Source organism: Podarcis gaigeae (assembly GCF_964106915.1).
Source record: "Podarcis gaigeae genome assembly, chromosome: 8".
Lineage (NCBI taxonomy): Eukaryota > Metazoa > Chordata > Lepidosauria > Squamata > Lacertidae > Podarcis > Podarcis gaigeae.
The window spans coordinates 38,646,519-38,660,588 of NC_139684.1; the positions used below are offsets into that span (position 1 = coordinate 38,646,519).

Below are 14,070 nucleotides of genomic sequence, written 5' to 3' on the forward strand. Positions count from 1 at the left end.
ACAAAATGGTGATGATAGGGGTGTAGCGTAACAACATGGCTGCTGCCTTTAAAGACCAGAGAAAAAGGACCACAAAATGATGCTGGCATGCCACCCCAACAATGAATAAAGGTGCCTGCACCAACCATCGCCATGTTTGCTCACAGAGAAAAGCTCTTTGCACCTCTCTTCTGTCCAGAATGGAAGGGAGGTTGGTGTCCCATCTTATTATTATTTAGACCACTTTTATACTGCTTGATATATATTTAAAAATCTCTTAAGTGATGAATGGGAAACTAAAACACTAAATACCAAATGTTATAGAAATGCAGCATTACCTGTTCAAAATTACAATATGCAACTTCCTAATAAATATATAAACAGACAGTATTTTCTCTGCTTCTGATCTCCCCCCTCAGCATCCTGGATCTCTCGCTTGTGCTGAGGGTAGAGAGAATTTAGCTATGTTTTTCAGAAATGTAAAAACAGTGCTCACTGGAAAGCTTTAAACAGTAAGAGACAAGAGGTTTGGTGGGTCTCCTGTGTTGTTGGCACCTGTCTGTCTTGAGAGACAAAGGAGTGCTACTCTAGGGGTGAAGTCAACCTGTTGGAGAACCACAGGGCCTGCTGTGCCTGCGGAGACTGGAAGCTCGTAACTGCTGCCTCCCGCATTGTTTTTGCTGTGTTAGGTGCAAGCCCTGGACAGTGTATATTGGCTGCCCAGACAACAAGACTCCCCTCTCAGCCTCGCTGATGTGGTCCAAAGGAAAGCAGGTAGGGTTTACTCCTTAGCCCTTTCTTCTGAAGATGTCCCACAAGGCAGCGGGTATGGACTTTTCCTTGAGGTTTACTCCAGAAGCCTTTCTCACTTATGAGTATAGCTGGCAAGGCAGTGGAGGTTTAGGATCAGAGTTTTTCTTCTCCTAGATGGGCTACTTTCCCAGGTTGACGAGCCCCATCTGCCCCTATGGCACATGCAGAAACCGCCTTCTTGACCATTGGCCCTACTATTGGTCTGCCCAGTCTGATGGAGCCTGCCTTTGCATGCAGGGAAAATCCCTCACTCACTAAGGATTTGAGGCCCATTGGCTACCCTCACCTACATTTAGCCAGTCAAAGCTGTTTCCTGGGATGTGGCTGCTGTCACATGCCGACAGCTTCAAGGAGACACAGGTGAGAGCTGAGTGTAGGGTGGGGACCGAAGGTGGACAAACTACTCCAAAAGGAGCGCAACCTGTCCCTCACCAGAAGTGCTACCCGTCCCTTAATACCTCATACAATCAATATACTCCTAAGTAGAGTTCTGGATAAAGGAAGAATCAGCCCCCACCCTTGTCATGGTTGCATTTTGGACCGTGTGAAATGTCTTGACTTTTCAAGGGCAGCCCCATATTTAGGATGCATTGTAGTAGTCCAGATTTGATATCACTAGAGCATGAACTCCTGTAGTCATGTTTATCTTCTGCAGGAAAGACTACCCAGATCACATTCATCATTTTTGAAAGAATTTCAATGCTTACTTATTTCATTTAATAAACACTTTATAGAAGTATTTATAGACCATCCTCGCAGAAAATATCAGGGTGCTATACGACAATTGGTATATATAAAAGCCTTTAACACAGAACAAAGGCATCATTAAAGTAACAGACTAATCAGAATGTTTTTATAGCTGCAAAGGCCTGCCAGCATAAAAAAAAAGCCTGCAGGCGACTCCTGGAAATAAAAAGTGAGGCTCCTACCAGATCTCTGCTGGAAGAGCATTCCACAGCATGGGAGCTGCAACACTAGATGTCTGGCTTCTAGCTGAGGCCAGTTGGGCCTCTGCAGTATGGTACACAATGAGCAGAGCTCCTTTGGAAATTTGCAGTGATTGAGCCGAATACTTAGCCCTGTCTATGAAGCCAGGTATGCGGGTGGTGCTGTGGTCTAAACCACTGAACCTTTTGGGCTTGCCGATCAGTTCGAATCCCCATGGCGGGGTGAGCTCCCGTTGCTCAGTCCCAGCTCCTGCCAACCTAGCAGTTCAAAAGCACACCAAAAAGTGCAAGTAGATAAATAGGTACTGCTCCAGCAGGAAGGTAAACGGTGTTTCCGTGCGCTGCTCTGGTTTCAGTGTTCCGTTGTGCCAGAGGTGGCTTAGTTATGCTAGCCAAATGACCTGGAAAAACTGTCTGCGGACAAACACTGGCTCCCTCAGCCTGTGAAGCGAGATGAGCACAGCAACCCCAGAGTCGCCTGCGACTGGACTTAATTGTCAGGAGTACTTGACCTTTACCTTTTTTAATGAAACCACTAGGCCCACAGTTACTCCACATTTTTAAAGCAGTATGATGCCACTTCAAACAGTCCTGGTTTCTCCCAAAGAATTATGTGAGCCATAATTTTGTAAAAGGTGCCAAAAGTTGTTAGGAGACCCCTGTTTCCCTCCCAGAGCTACAATTCCCAGGGTGGCTTAACAGTTAATCCATCTTCACAGGAAACTCTGGAAGTTGTAGTTCTGTGAGGATAATAGGGGTCTCAGCACTCTTAACAAACTAGTGACCTGAATTCTTTGGGGGAAGCCATGACTGTTTAAAGTGGTATCATAATGCTTTAAATATATGATATGGATGAGATCCTGGTGGTTTTCTAGGTGAGGCTGTGAGAAAGTGACCTAGGTCTGAAATCCTATCCAATGCACTTACTGCTCTGGATTTCTGTCAGCCTCTCAGCAGCCATGTTTTACATTAGAGCTTAAGAAATGCCTGCCACACTAGTCCAGTGTCCTGTGGGAAGTTCAAAAAGCAGGAGCTAAGCGCAACACTTCTCTATCCAGCTTTGACTCCTAGCACCTAGTATTCAGTAACCATTGATAGCTTTATCCTCCTTGAATTTGTCCAATCTTCTTTTAAAGCCATGCAAGTTGGAGGCTGTCACTGTCTCCAGTGGCAGTGAGTTCCATAGTTAACTATATGCTGTGCAAAGAAGTCTTTTATTTTGTCCACCCTGAATCTTCCAACATTCAACTTCAATGACTGTCACTAGATGCAACAGCATGCATGACTCTGGATTATACATGCTGTTCTTGAAAATACTCCCCTCCCCCCGTCCCTATTTCCTTCTTATTGAAGAGTGAGCTTTCCTGGGTTTTAAAAAGTTCTATTAGATGGTTCTTTTGGGGGATCCTCCCTTGATGTGTATACACTCTCCTAATTCAAAATCCCCCGCCCTTGTCCCTTTTGCTAAGGTTTCACATCAAAGCTTTGTGTGGCTTTAGAGCTCTGTCCAAAAAGTGGATTAGGGAGCAAAATTTATGGCGTATTAATTATGTGTCTGCCAGTAACTGATTTATTTTTCCTTTAAAAAAATAATAACGGAAAACACCTTAGTTCTCTTTTTGGCCAACCATCTTCTGACTCAGCTTTTTTGGTAAAGAAATCCATTGAATGGTTTTTGGAATCAACAGAACTCTGTAGTGGTTCAGTGGCTCACATTCAGGAGACCTGACCTTCAGTCTTGGAACTTGCGTAATTTCCACGTTGCACATTGAAAAAGGGGGTTCCTTTACTCACTGCACAGCAAAGTAATATAGCAACTCCCCCCGCCCCCCTCTACTGACCTGTCATCTCCATCCACTTGCAAAACGTGGAAGGGTGGGTGATCAGTGGGGCAGGGGATCATTAACCTCTCTTGTCCACAATTTTTCCACACTGATCCACTGACATCACAGCTCAGCAGTGGAACTTAGGAGCATAGGCAGCTGTCTTATACCATGTCAGGCCCATCTAGGCCAGTATTGTCTGCACTGACTGGCAGTAGCTCACCAGGAATTCAGTCAGGAGTCTCTTTGCAACCCTACCTGGAGATGCCTTTGGGGATTGAAACTGGGACCTTCTGAGCCCTTCCCCTTCAGTGGTGGCTATGGCTTTGGCAATCAGTTTAGCCTGTGTGCTGCTGTTCACCTTCCCTATTTATCCCATGAAAAGTATCTGAAGCGAGACCTTATGCACAGAGCAAAACGCTCACCAAATATATCTGTTTCCTGAGGGGCGGTCAGGTGAGTTTGTTGTGAAAACAATGAATTAAGAACCTTAAAGCTTAGCATAAGCTTCTGTAGACTCCATAGAATGCATAATATAATCTTCAGTTGCAAGAACAGACCCACATAGCTGAACTGAAAACTGTGAGGTCTTAAGGAACAAGTGCAAACAGTGATAATTGTATTATTAACCCTGTGACCATTGTCAAAAAGCAGTTGTATTGCCAGTACAGACATCTTGGCATTGGTGAGTCAATTAACTCCTGCTTTGTGATGAAAATCCATTGTCCCAGTTCAATCTAGAAGTGATAGACACATGTTGGTGAATTGTAATGCACTCATTTTATGTTCCAGTCTTCCTGTGAAGTCCCTTTGTTCCAGAATGACCACTTTAATGTCCATTAGATTGTCCTGGGAGGATGCAATGATCTCCCATAGGTTTTTGGATTTTGCCATTTCTGATGGCAGATTTGTGTCTATTGATTTTTTCCCCTGTAGCAAATGTCCTGTTTGTCCAACTTAGAATACAAAAGGGCACTGATTTGCTTGTTTATTAAAGTGTTTCTGTACCACCATATCATAAAATATCAACCCTAAAATATAAAACACTGTTAAAAATGATAGAGAAGCATTAGAGTGACTGCTAAAAAATTAACAATTAAACTGCTACAAAGACTTGTCAGTGTAAAAATGTATTCCAAAGACACCTAAAAGTCAAAAGCAAGGGTGCCTCTGTTCCATAGCATGGAACCTGCGACAGGAAGTGCTGAGGCTTTTGTGACACCTCTGTGACATACATGACATTGGAAGATCAGTTGTTGCCTTTGGTAGACAACTGGGAGTCTGACACCTCTGCTAATCTACTGCAAATCATCTAGAGATAGTAGTTCCCAGTCTCCCTTCTGCCCACCTCTTCTCTACATCATAGAACATACAGTTGATTTAAAGAATTTGCTGCCAAGTGATAGCCTGTAGTTTAGAATGGTATCAAAGGGGTATCACAGACAAATTCATGGAGAAGACGTCTGCAGATGACCATTAGTCATGACGATCCCTAATGGAACTTCCACGGCCAGAGGAAATGTATTACTGAATACCAGTTGTTGGAGAACAACAGCACAAAGGAGTAGTGGCTTTCATATGCTGATTGTGGAGGTAATGCTTAACCACTGTATGAAGCAGGTGGCCAGACTGGATGGGCCTTCCAGATATTGCTGCTTCTACCAGCAAGGAGGACCAAAGACTGAGATAGATGAACCATTCTCTCTGATCCAACAGGGGTCTTCTTCCATTCTTGACCAGTCTAGTACACTTTTTGAAGGCCCCAAATCCACCACTGGGAAAGAGCTTTATTATGAGTTGTTCCTACCTGTCTCCAAAATAGTGAGCCACCTTGTGAGTTCTTCATAAGAACACAGACAGAGTCTGATGCATCAAACCAATGGCTCATTTAGTCCAACCAATGGTTCATTTAGTCCTGTTCTCTAGAACGCTTCGTCATTTGTCCTGGAAATCACGAAAGCTTGCTCACTATTTCTTGACCTTTTGTTTGGTCCTAATAAATGTACTTGGTTTCCCCCCCCCCCAATAAATTGTTCATCCTGGTCTCGTATTCTTCCTGTTAATTTGGCCAGCTCTGCATAAGTCGTCATCTTAACCTGCCTAATAAAACCTGGTCCTAATAAAAATACTTTGGAGTAGCCAAGCTGCTAGCAATCAATCAATCAATCAATCAATCAATCAATCAAATATTTCAATGTGTAGTCTTACAATCTTTTTCTAGACATACTGTCTTGGAATCTGAATGACAGTGAAACAATCGATCCTTTTTGATAAAGTAATAATAAATATCATTTTTTCCTCAAGTGGGACAGCTCTTGAGTATAGCATCAGAGCTCCCCCTAATGTTCTTCATGGTACAGGAAGCTGCCTCTTTGGAAACATGGTCAATGAACATTCCAATTTCTTGGGCTCAGGTTTTTTCTGATTACTTTTTGCATCATACACTCCTTTCATGGCTTATGACACTTGCATGTTTCTTGAAGGTTTGTGGCAACTTAGGCAGTGGCTTGCCCTGTTTATCTCAAATGAGTCAATCTGGGAGGGAGAAAAGAATGTGGGTTGCGGTCTCACTGGCACTGCATTCTGCAGCATGCCCAGGTACTCTAAAAGAAATGGACAAGAGATTCAGAGGCTGATGCAAAACAACAACAACCACCTAATCAGGACTCAAATCACTTCCACATTGATTATTGATAGAGCAAACATCCTGATCTGTTTGCACAAAGTTTGCAGGAAGTTTAGGCTACACATGCTGATTTGTTTGTAGGAAGCTGATAAGCTGTGTCAAGCAATTATTATTCCACACCTTCCTGATCACACAAAAAATGGGTGGGAGTGGGAGTATGTTTGTTGCACAAGAGCATGGAATTAACCTTCCTCCCTTCCTTCGCGTTTCTAAACTGCTTGCTATTTTAAAGTCTCTGAGAAGAAGACAAACATACATCTAAAAAGCAATCACGTATTGTAAAAGGAGAGATTTAAAACATTTAAAATAGTATTTTAAAAACAGGTGAAAACAGAATTGCAGTAATAGCAGCATCCAATCTCATCCACTACAGGGAAATCCTGTGGAAAAATAAATGTCTTTATAAGACACCTGAAACAACAGATGGATGGTGTTTCACAATGGGCAATAGGGAAAGCATTCTACAGTGCCTTGTGAAATTCTGTATTGTGTTTTGGCTATTTAACGAGCAGTTACTCTGATTTCTTTGTGAGAAAGTTAGACAACAGTGCATCAAAGCGATAAAAGGTAAAGGTAAAGGACCCTTGACAGTTAAGTCCAGTCACAGACGACTCTGGGGTTCCGGTGCTCATCTCGCTTTACAGACCAAGGGAACCGGTGTCTGTCCACAGACAGTTTTTCTGGGTCATGTAACCAGCATGATTAAGCTGCTTCTGTTGCAATGGAACACTGAAACCAGAGCAGCGCACGGAAACACCGTTTACCTTCCTGCTGGAGCAGTACCTATTTATCTACTTGCACTTTTTGGTGTGCTTTTGAACTGCTAGGTTGGCAGGAGCTGGGACCGAGCAACAGAGCTCACCCCGCCATGGGGATTCGAACCGCCAACCTTCTGATCGGCAAGCCCAAGAGGCTCAGTGGTTTAGACCACAGCGCCACCATGATGGCTATGTTCTGTTTCCATTGTCAGAGATAGTATCCTTCTGGGTACCAGCTGCTGGGAATCACAGGGGGCAGAGCGCTGTTGTGGCCAGACCCTGATGTGAGCTTCCCAGAGGTGGTGCGATCCAGCAGGCTCTTCTTGTGTTTTTGTATTCATGCTTTGCAATGCATTTCCCCATCACTTCACTTCCTGCAGTTTACTGTGCAAGACCTCCCAATCAACTGTAATTGCATAAACTAAACTTGCTGGCATGTGATTGCATCACATCTTAAAAAACAGTGACAGGCTGGAAATGTCCTAAGCCGATCGGAGCAAATGCTCAATGAACAGATTGTCTGGAAGTGACCTTGACTGCAGATGGAATAGCTCATTACATCTCAACTAAGTACACCAGTGAGGTTGCAAAGGCAAGAGGTATGGGAAGGGAGAGCATCTCTGTCTCATGCAGACCCCCTGGTGCAATCCCCCATAGCATCTCCATGCAGGGAGAGCTGGGAAAGTCTCCTCTGAAAGAGAGCTGCTGCCAGCCAGTGCACTCAACATCTGAGCTAGCTGAACCAATGGTCTGGTTCGGTATAAGGCAGCGTCTCATGTTCCTATGCTCCTTCACCCGGTCAACCACTCGCAGCTTCGGAAAGGAGACTCCCAGCAGCGCCGCCAGTCAGCCTGCCTGGGCAGTGGGGAAACCGCGTTTCGGAGCCGAGGGCAGCCATAGCAGCATCTCAGAACCGGAGGGAAGCAGCGCCTGCAGAAACGCCATGAGCATTTGTAGGGAGGAGGCGCGCAGCCAATGCAGCAGCCACTCCGGCCAAAGAGGTCGGTTCGTGCCTTCCCCTGAAAGTGAAGGCAGGGGCAGGCAGATCGGGGATCTACCCGCAGATCTCAGGATGCTTTCCACCCAATTTCTTCCCGCCCTAAAATTGCCCTGCTGGAATGAAGATAGTTCGGACTAGCCAGAAGTAGATTAAAATAAAAATAAAATTGCTGGAGAACTCAGAACTGTGAGTTCCCACATCCAGTTTTGCTGCTTAAAACCAATTCCTGGACTCCGAGCGCTTTTGCGCCTGGGTCCGCGTGATGGATGGATCTGGGGATTCTAGTAAAACACGGGCAAAGTAAACACCACAAGCCCGAAGCTCGCTCGCTCGCTCGCTCGCTCCCGGTCTAAGGTCCCTCCCTCGCCCCCTTATCTCGCCAATCCACTTTCTCAGGCAGGAGGAGACGTCTAGCCAGCTTGCCCATTTCACTCTGGTTACCAAAATGGATTGCTCCTGTCTACGCTTCTGCCTGGCGCTGTTTGTTGGGGCAAGTGCAACACTTTTGGAGAAAGGATTGCAGTAAAAAAATCTGGCAGCGATTATTCAGCTGCCTTAACCGTCTCCTTTTAACTTCACACGTTAGGTTATTTTCAGGGAAGATTGCGGGGATGGGAAGAGAGGAGAGGCGGTTTTCTGTTTTGTTTTTTGATGGAGGGAGTTTCAGTCAAATCTGTTGAACTTCCCCTTCAGTGCAAAGCCCCTTCTCTCCTGCAGAGGCTCAGATGCTTCTTCTAAGGAAGCGCATCTTCCAGGGAAAGAGAAATGATTCACTCGTATCTTGTCATAAGGGGTGGGAAGTGGGGGGGAGGAGGAGGAGGAGGAGGAGGAGGAGGAAAGACAGGATGGTATAAAGCAAGAGACCAGACATTGCTCTGCCACAGTTGCTCTGAGGTCCTGGGAGAGAGAAGGAGTACACACTCTTCTTCCCGCATCTCGTCTGTCCGCCTCTCCTAATACTTGAAAAAAGAGACTTCGCCACCCGCAGGTTCCAGAGGAGTAAATATAACAAAGAGGGTCTCTTTCCCCCTCCTCCTTCATATTTTGCAAAGGTGAGTGCCGATTTTCTTCCTTTAAAAAAGCATTTTTATTTTTTTACAATCGGTGTTCTTGCCCCTAGAGAATCCAGAGGGCGTAGCATTTTAAGTGAGAATTCTAAGCCTGATCCTTAGAGATCAGTCTCAGGGGCTCTGGAGATTTATAGCCAGTGAATCGGGACTCCTTCCCCTCATCTGCTTCCTCAGAGGGATGGGGTAGTTTTGTCCATTTTGGCTCTGTGCTTTTATTTTTGTGTCTTCTTTTTGTGTGTAATGCTTTTATTTGCTTGCATTTTCAGCCTGCTGTTTGGATTGCATCCAACTTAAGTTAGAGCTAGCCCCATTGAAATGAATGGACACCAATAACTTGGGTCCATTAATTTCAATGGGTCTACTCCAAAGAGGACTTGGTTTTTTTAAAATTTGCATTTATGTCCCACCTTTTCTTCCAAGGAGCTCAAGGAGGTATACATGGTTCTTCCCCTCCTCACTTAATCCCCACAACAACCCTGTGAGGTTCAGCTTCATGACTAAGTGGAGACTTGAACCCTGGTCTGCCAGGTCTAAGTCAAATGCTCTAACCACTGCACCATACTGGCTCTAGGTACATCCTTTGAGAATTTATTTATTTTTTAAAGAAAGTGGCATACAAGTGCAATTATTATTATTAGATTGAGCTGAAATTTAGTTCTCTTTCCACTTTGTTTTATAGCTGTGTGTATTTTTTTAAACGAAAAGGTGCCTGAGTTTATTTATTAAATGGAACTCACATGCATCCACATCCATCCATGCCAGCTCTATGCAAACTGAAAGAGTGTGACTGACAGGCTCATATTTCTCCACTTATGACTTGAACCCAGTCCAAAAGCCAACATTGTGTCTGCTAGGCTATATACTTGCTCCCTCACAAGGGCTGAGTCCTTGGTATGTCTGTCTCCTGAACCAGATCATTTTTGCTCAATGTTTTATGGAACACAGCAGAGCATCTGGTGCAATCTTCACCTCTCCTCATCTTACGCATGGATAGCCTTTGTTCCATGCGTTGCCTGCTAGTAAATGCTTCAGTGAAGATGTAAAGAATTTACATTGTGCTTGATTGTAGGCTTGCTGCAATCAATACACCTAAAATTAGTCATGCCCATTAACTTCAATGGGTCACTCTGAGTAGGGACAGCATTGCATACAACCTACTTTCTCTTCCTCCCACATTAGCTCATTTAAAAACTCCTGACTTGAGTACCAATAGACCCAAGATGTAGTAATTTGAATAATTGTTGGAAAATATTGGATAGTTATCTTAATTTATTCTGATATTTAAACCCCATCTTTCCTCCCAGTTAAGATACTGGACATAGTTCTTCCCCTCTCCCATTTCTTCCTCACAACACCACTCTGAGCTACCTCAGAGGAGGTAGAAACAGTGACTGGACCAGTATTCCTAGATGACTGAGGATTTGAACTTAGATCTCCCGGTTCCTAATACACCACACTGGTTCTCAGCAATAATGTATTTACCTGTCTAGATGTTGGATGAGTTGTTGTTTTTTTAATCAGGAATGGGGGGAACCTGTGGCTGCACAGATGTTGTTGGACTCCAGCTCCCTTTATGATAGGACCATACAACATAGTCTTACACTGAGTCAGATCATTAGTCCATCTAACTCAGTAGTGTCTACACGGACTGGCAGCAACTCTCCAGGTTTTCAGGCAGGAGGACTCTCTCAGCCCTACCTGGAGATGCCATTGGGGGATAGAACCTGAGACCTTCTGCATGCAAGACAGAGGCTTTTCCACTGAGCTATGAATCTTCTGGGCTGGGGCTGATGAAGTCCAACAGGTTCTGCACTGCCTGCCTTAAACAAGCTGCTATTGTGTGAAATAGCAAGCTGCTTACAAGTTATATTAAAGCAGCATCATTCATTCTAAAGCTGGCACATCCTAACAGGCTTGCTTCCATCTATTCAGCCCTTCTGAAACTCCTCATTTTCCATCATGCTCTTTCTATTAGGAACCCATGGCAGATGGCAGTCTTCAGCAGATTCGCACGACTTAGGCTGCTATCCTGTAAATACTTACCTGAGAGTAAGTTCCATTAAACGGTACTTCTGGGTAGACATGTATAGGACTGCTCTGTACTAATCCAGGGCTATGCATGTTTAGGTAAAAGGTAAAGGTACCCCTGCCCGTATGGGCCAGTCTTGACAGACTCTGGGGTTGTGCGCCCATCTCACTTAAGAGGCCAGGGGCCAGCGCTGTCCGGAGACACTTCCGGGTCACGTGGCCAGCGTGACATCGCTGCTCTGGCGAGCCAGAGCCACACACGGAAACGCCGTTTACCTTCCCGCTGGTAAGCGGTCCCTATTTATCTACTTGCACCCGGAGGTGCTTTCGAACTGCTAGGTTGGCAGGCGCTGGGACTGAGCAGCGGGAGCGCACCCCGCCGCAGGGATTCGAACCGCCGACCTTTCGATCGGCAAGTCCTAGGCGCTGAGGCTTTAACCCACAGCGCCACCTGCGTCCCTATGCATGTTTACACAAGCCTAAATCCTACTCAGTTTGGTGGGGCTTGCTTACTTCTGGAACAACATGTACAGGATTGCAGCTATCATATATTTTTGCAGGAACGTAGCTGATACTGAAGAACAACTAGAGAACATGTTGTTCATTTTGTTTAATGGTGTAAGAATTGCTAAATGCAAAAAGGGAAAACAATATCCTTAACTAGTCAGCTCTTCAGTGGGTTGCTATGTACTCTTAAGAATCAGAAGGGTTGACTATTTGGGCCGGGGTAGAATGAATAGGCTTCTATGGCCTATAAGCTAAGTGGGCTATAATTTTAATAGATCCTATGGGCTGATTTCAACATGGGACAAATCTCTGTGTTGAGAATATGTGTTCAGCATGGGCTGCTGTGGCTGCTGGAAAGATTAATCCCATCTCCCGGTTGAGAATTAACCATTATCTGTTTATTGAGCTGCACAGTTCAAATACCTATCAAGTTTTTAAGCAGATCTGTAATATAAAGACAGGGGTCCCCAACCTTTCTGGAGGGAGATTAGGGGCACATTTCAGAATCTGCCAATGTACCCATTTCACAGAAGACAAACCGACAATGCAGAGAAACCCCTCCTCAAAGAGCAGGCAAAACATCTACATTCCCTCCCCAATAAAATACAGACACAGGGACACAAGAAGCTGCCTTATACCAAGTTAGGTAACTGGTCCACCTAGCTCAGTATTGTCTACACTGACTGGCAGTGGCTCTCCCAGGTTTCAGACAGGAGTCTCTCCTGACCCTACCTGGAGATGCCATTGATGATTAGACCTGGGACCTTCTGCATGCAAAGCAAGTGATCTACCACTGAGCTATAGTCCTTTCTCCAAATCCCAGTCCTCAGGGTTCTATGTACAGCATAGATTGAAATCTCTTTGCAAAAACCCAGAACGATGCTCTGAGCTTAGCACTTGGCCTAGCATCCATCTAATAGTTTCACCTGTTGAATGCTGTGCTCATGCACAGATCTACCATGCCTTATTTTCAAAGAAGGCAGTTTGCTCTTGGGAATCATAGCTGATGGGACTCTGTGCAATAAGTGTGGCAGAACAGGGGCTTCTTTTATTGGCCAATCCTGCCTCAAGCCAGGGGTGTGGGTGACTCTGCTTTTGTTCCCAGATCAAATATCACTTCAACTGATCATAGCAAAGGTTTCCCTTTTGTTCCATCCCTCCAGATTCTTTTTCCACATGAGGCTTCTCCTGGGTCTGCACCAGGAGGCATTTTTTCTGCCGACTCATGGCTTTCTGATCCATCCCAGATGTTGACGCGGCATCCGTAGCCTAAGCCCTACGGATTGAAAAGGAGGCCATGCTCCTACAGTTTCCTCCTTCCTCCTCCCCACTCCCACCCTCTTGCTTAAAACAAAAGCAAAGTTTATTCAGCTGCCTAGATGGCAGCAAGATTCTTTCAAAAGAACTTCAGGCGCATACCAAAAAGTTCCAACACAAACACAGTTTTGTTTGGGCAATTTTCTTTTTGGAAGGCATCTCAAATACTGTGAGCCCATTAGAGTTTGATTTGAGGGGTTGGTGGTGTTATAGAAAGCCCTAAATAATTGGGAGCCCAGGTATACCGGAGAAAGGGCCTCTTCCAAGCATACCCTACCCAATTATTAAGATCCTTCTGGTGATCCCCTGCTTGCTATCTCAGCTGGTTTGTATGTCGCTTTTCTTTTATCCCAGGGAAAGAACCTTTGTATTTAGCCTTTGGGGCCATCCTTCTTTGCTGACTCTGCTACTTTTGCTTTCTTGCACTCCATTGTCTCCTGAGACAGATGGGTGCCAGCAACAACAGCGAACACTGCTCCTGCTCTGCTTTTGTTTCCGATTTAATCGTGGTTCCCAGGAGTACAGTGGCCAATTCAGAAGCACAGGATACCTTCGTGACAGTCACCGTCAAGTCCCCTCACACCCTTCCAAGATTATGCAGCTTTCTAAGATTGTACAACAATATTGTCATTATACAATATTAATAATTAGGGGGGCTTTGCAAAAATCAGTGCAGAACCTCCATGTGTTGCTGTTCAGCTAGAGCTACTATTTTCTGTACACATACATTGGCAAATGACCTGGAGCAATCCAACATCTTCTCTTGGAGTTACATGTTTTCCATGAAGTTCCCTTGTTTGGAACAGAAGCGGCACACCATTCTTTTGAAATGGAAGCACCTTCTGTTCTCAGTGTTCTTAAATACTTAGCTTTGGCTCAAAAGGCTCCCGTTTCATGCTGACTGGATGCTGGAGACAGGGACCCTGCTGCAGAAACCCTGGACCACGACCCCACTGATGCTGCCAGGCTGTCACTGTTCTTAGGTGGGATTCAACCACATACTGGCAAATAGAGGTTGCACCATTGTCAGTCAGTGAGGACATTACTGAGCTAGGCAGACCAATGCAGACTCCTTAGAAATGTAAGAAGAGCCCTGCTGGGTCAGGCCAATAGCCCATCGAGTCCAGCATCCTGTTCTCATA

The 14,070-nt window shown here is 45.0% G+C and overlaps 1 protein-coding gene across 1 annotated transcript in view; it reads left to right on the top strand.

The window, feature by feature from the left end:
• Positions 1-8,446: 8,446 nt before the first annotated feature.
• Positions 8,447-14,070, top strand: part of CRISPLD2 (cysteine rich secretory protein LCCL domain containing 2) — a 46,356-nt gene continuing 40,732 nt past the window's right edge. The window contains exon 1 of the mRNA XM_083752991.1: positions 8,447-9,058. The gene's annotated coding sequence lies outside the window, so the exon portion shown is untranslated. The remainder of the gene's footprint in view (positions 9,059-14,070) is intronic.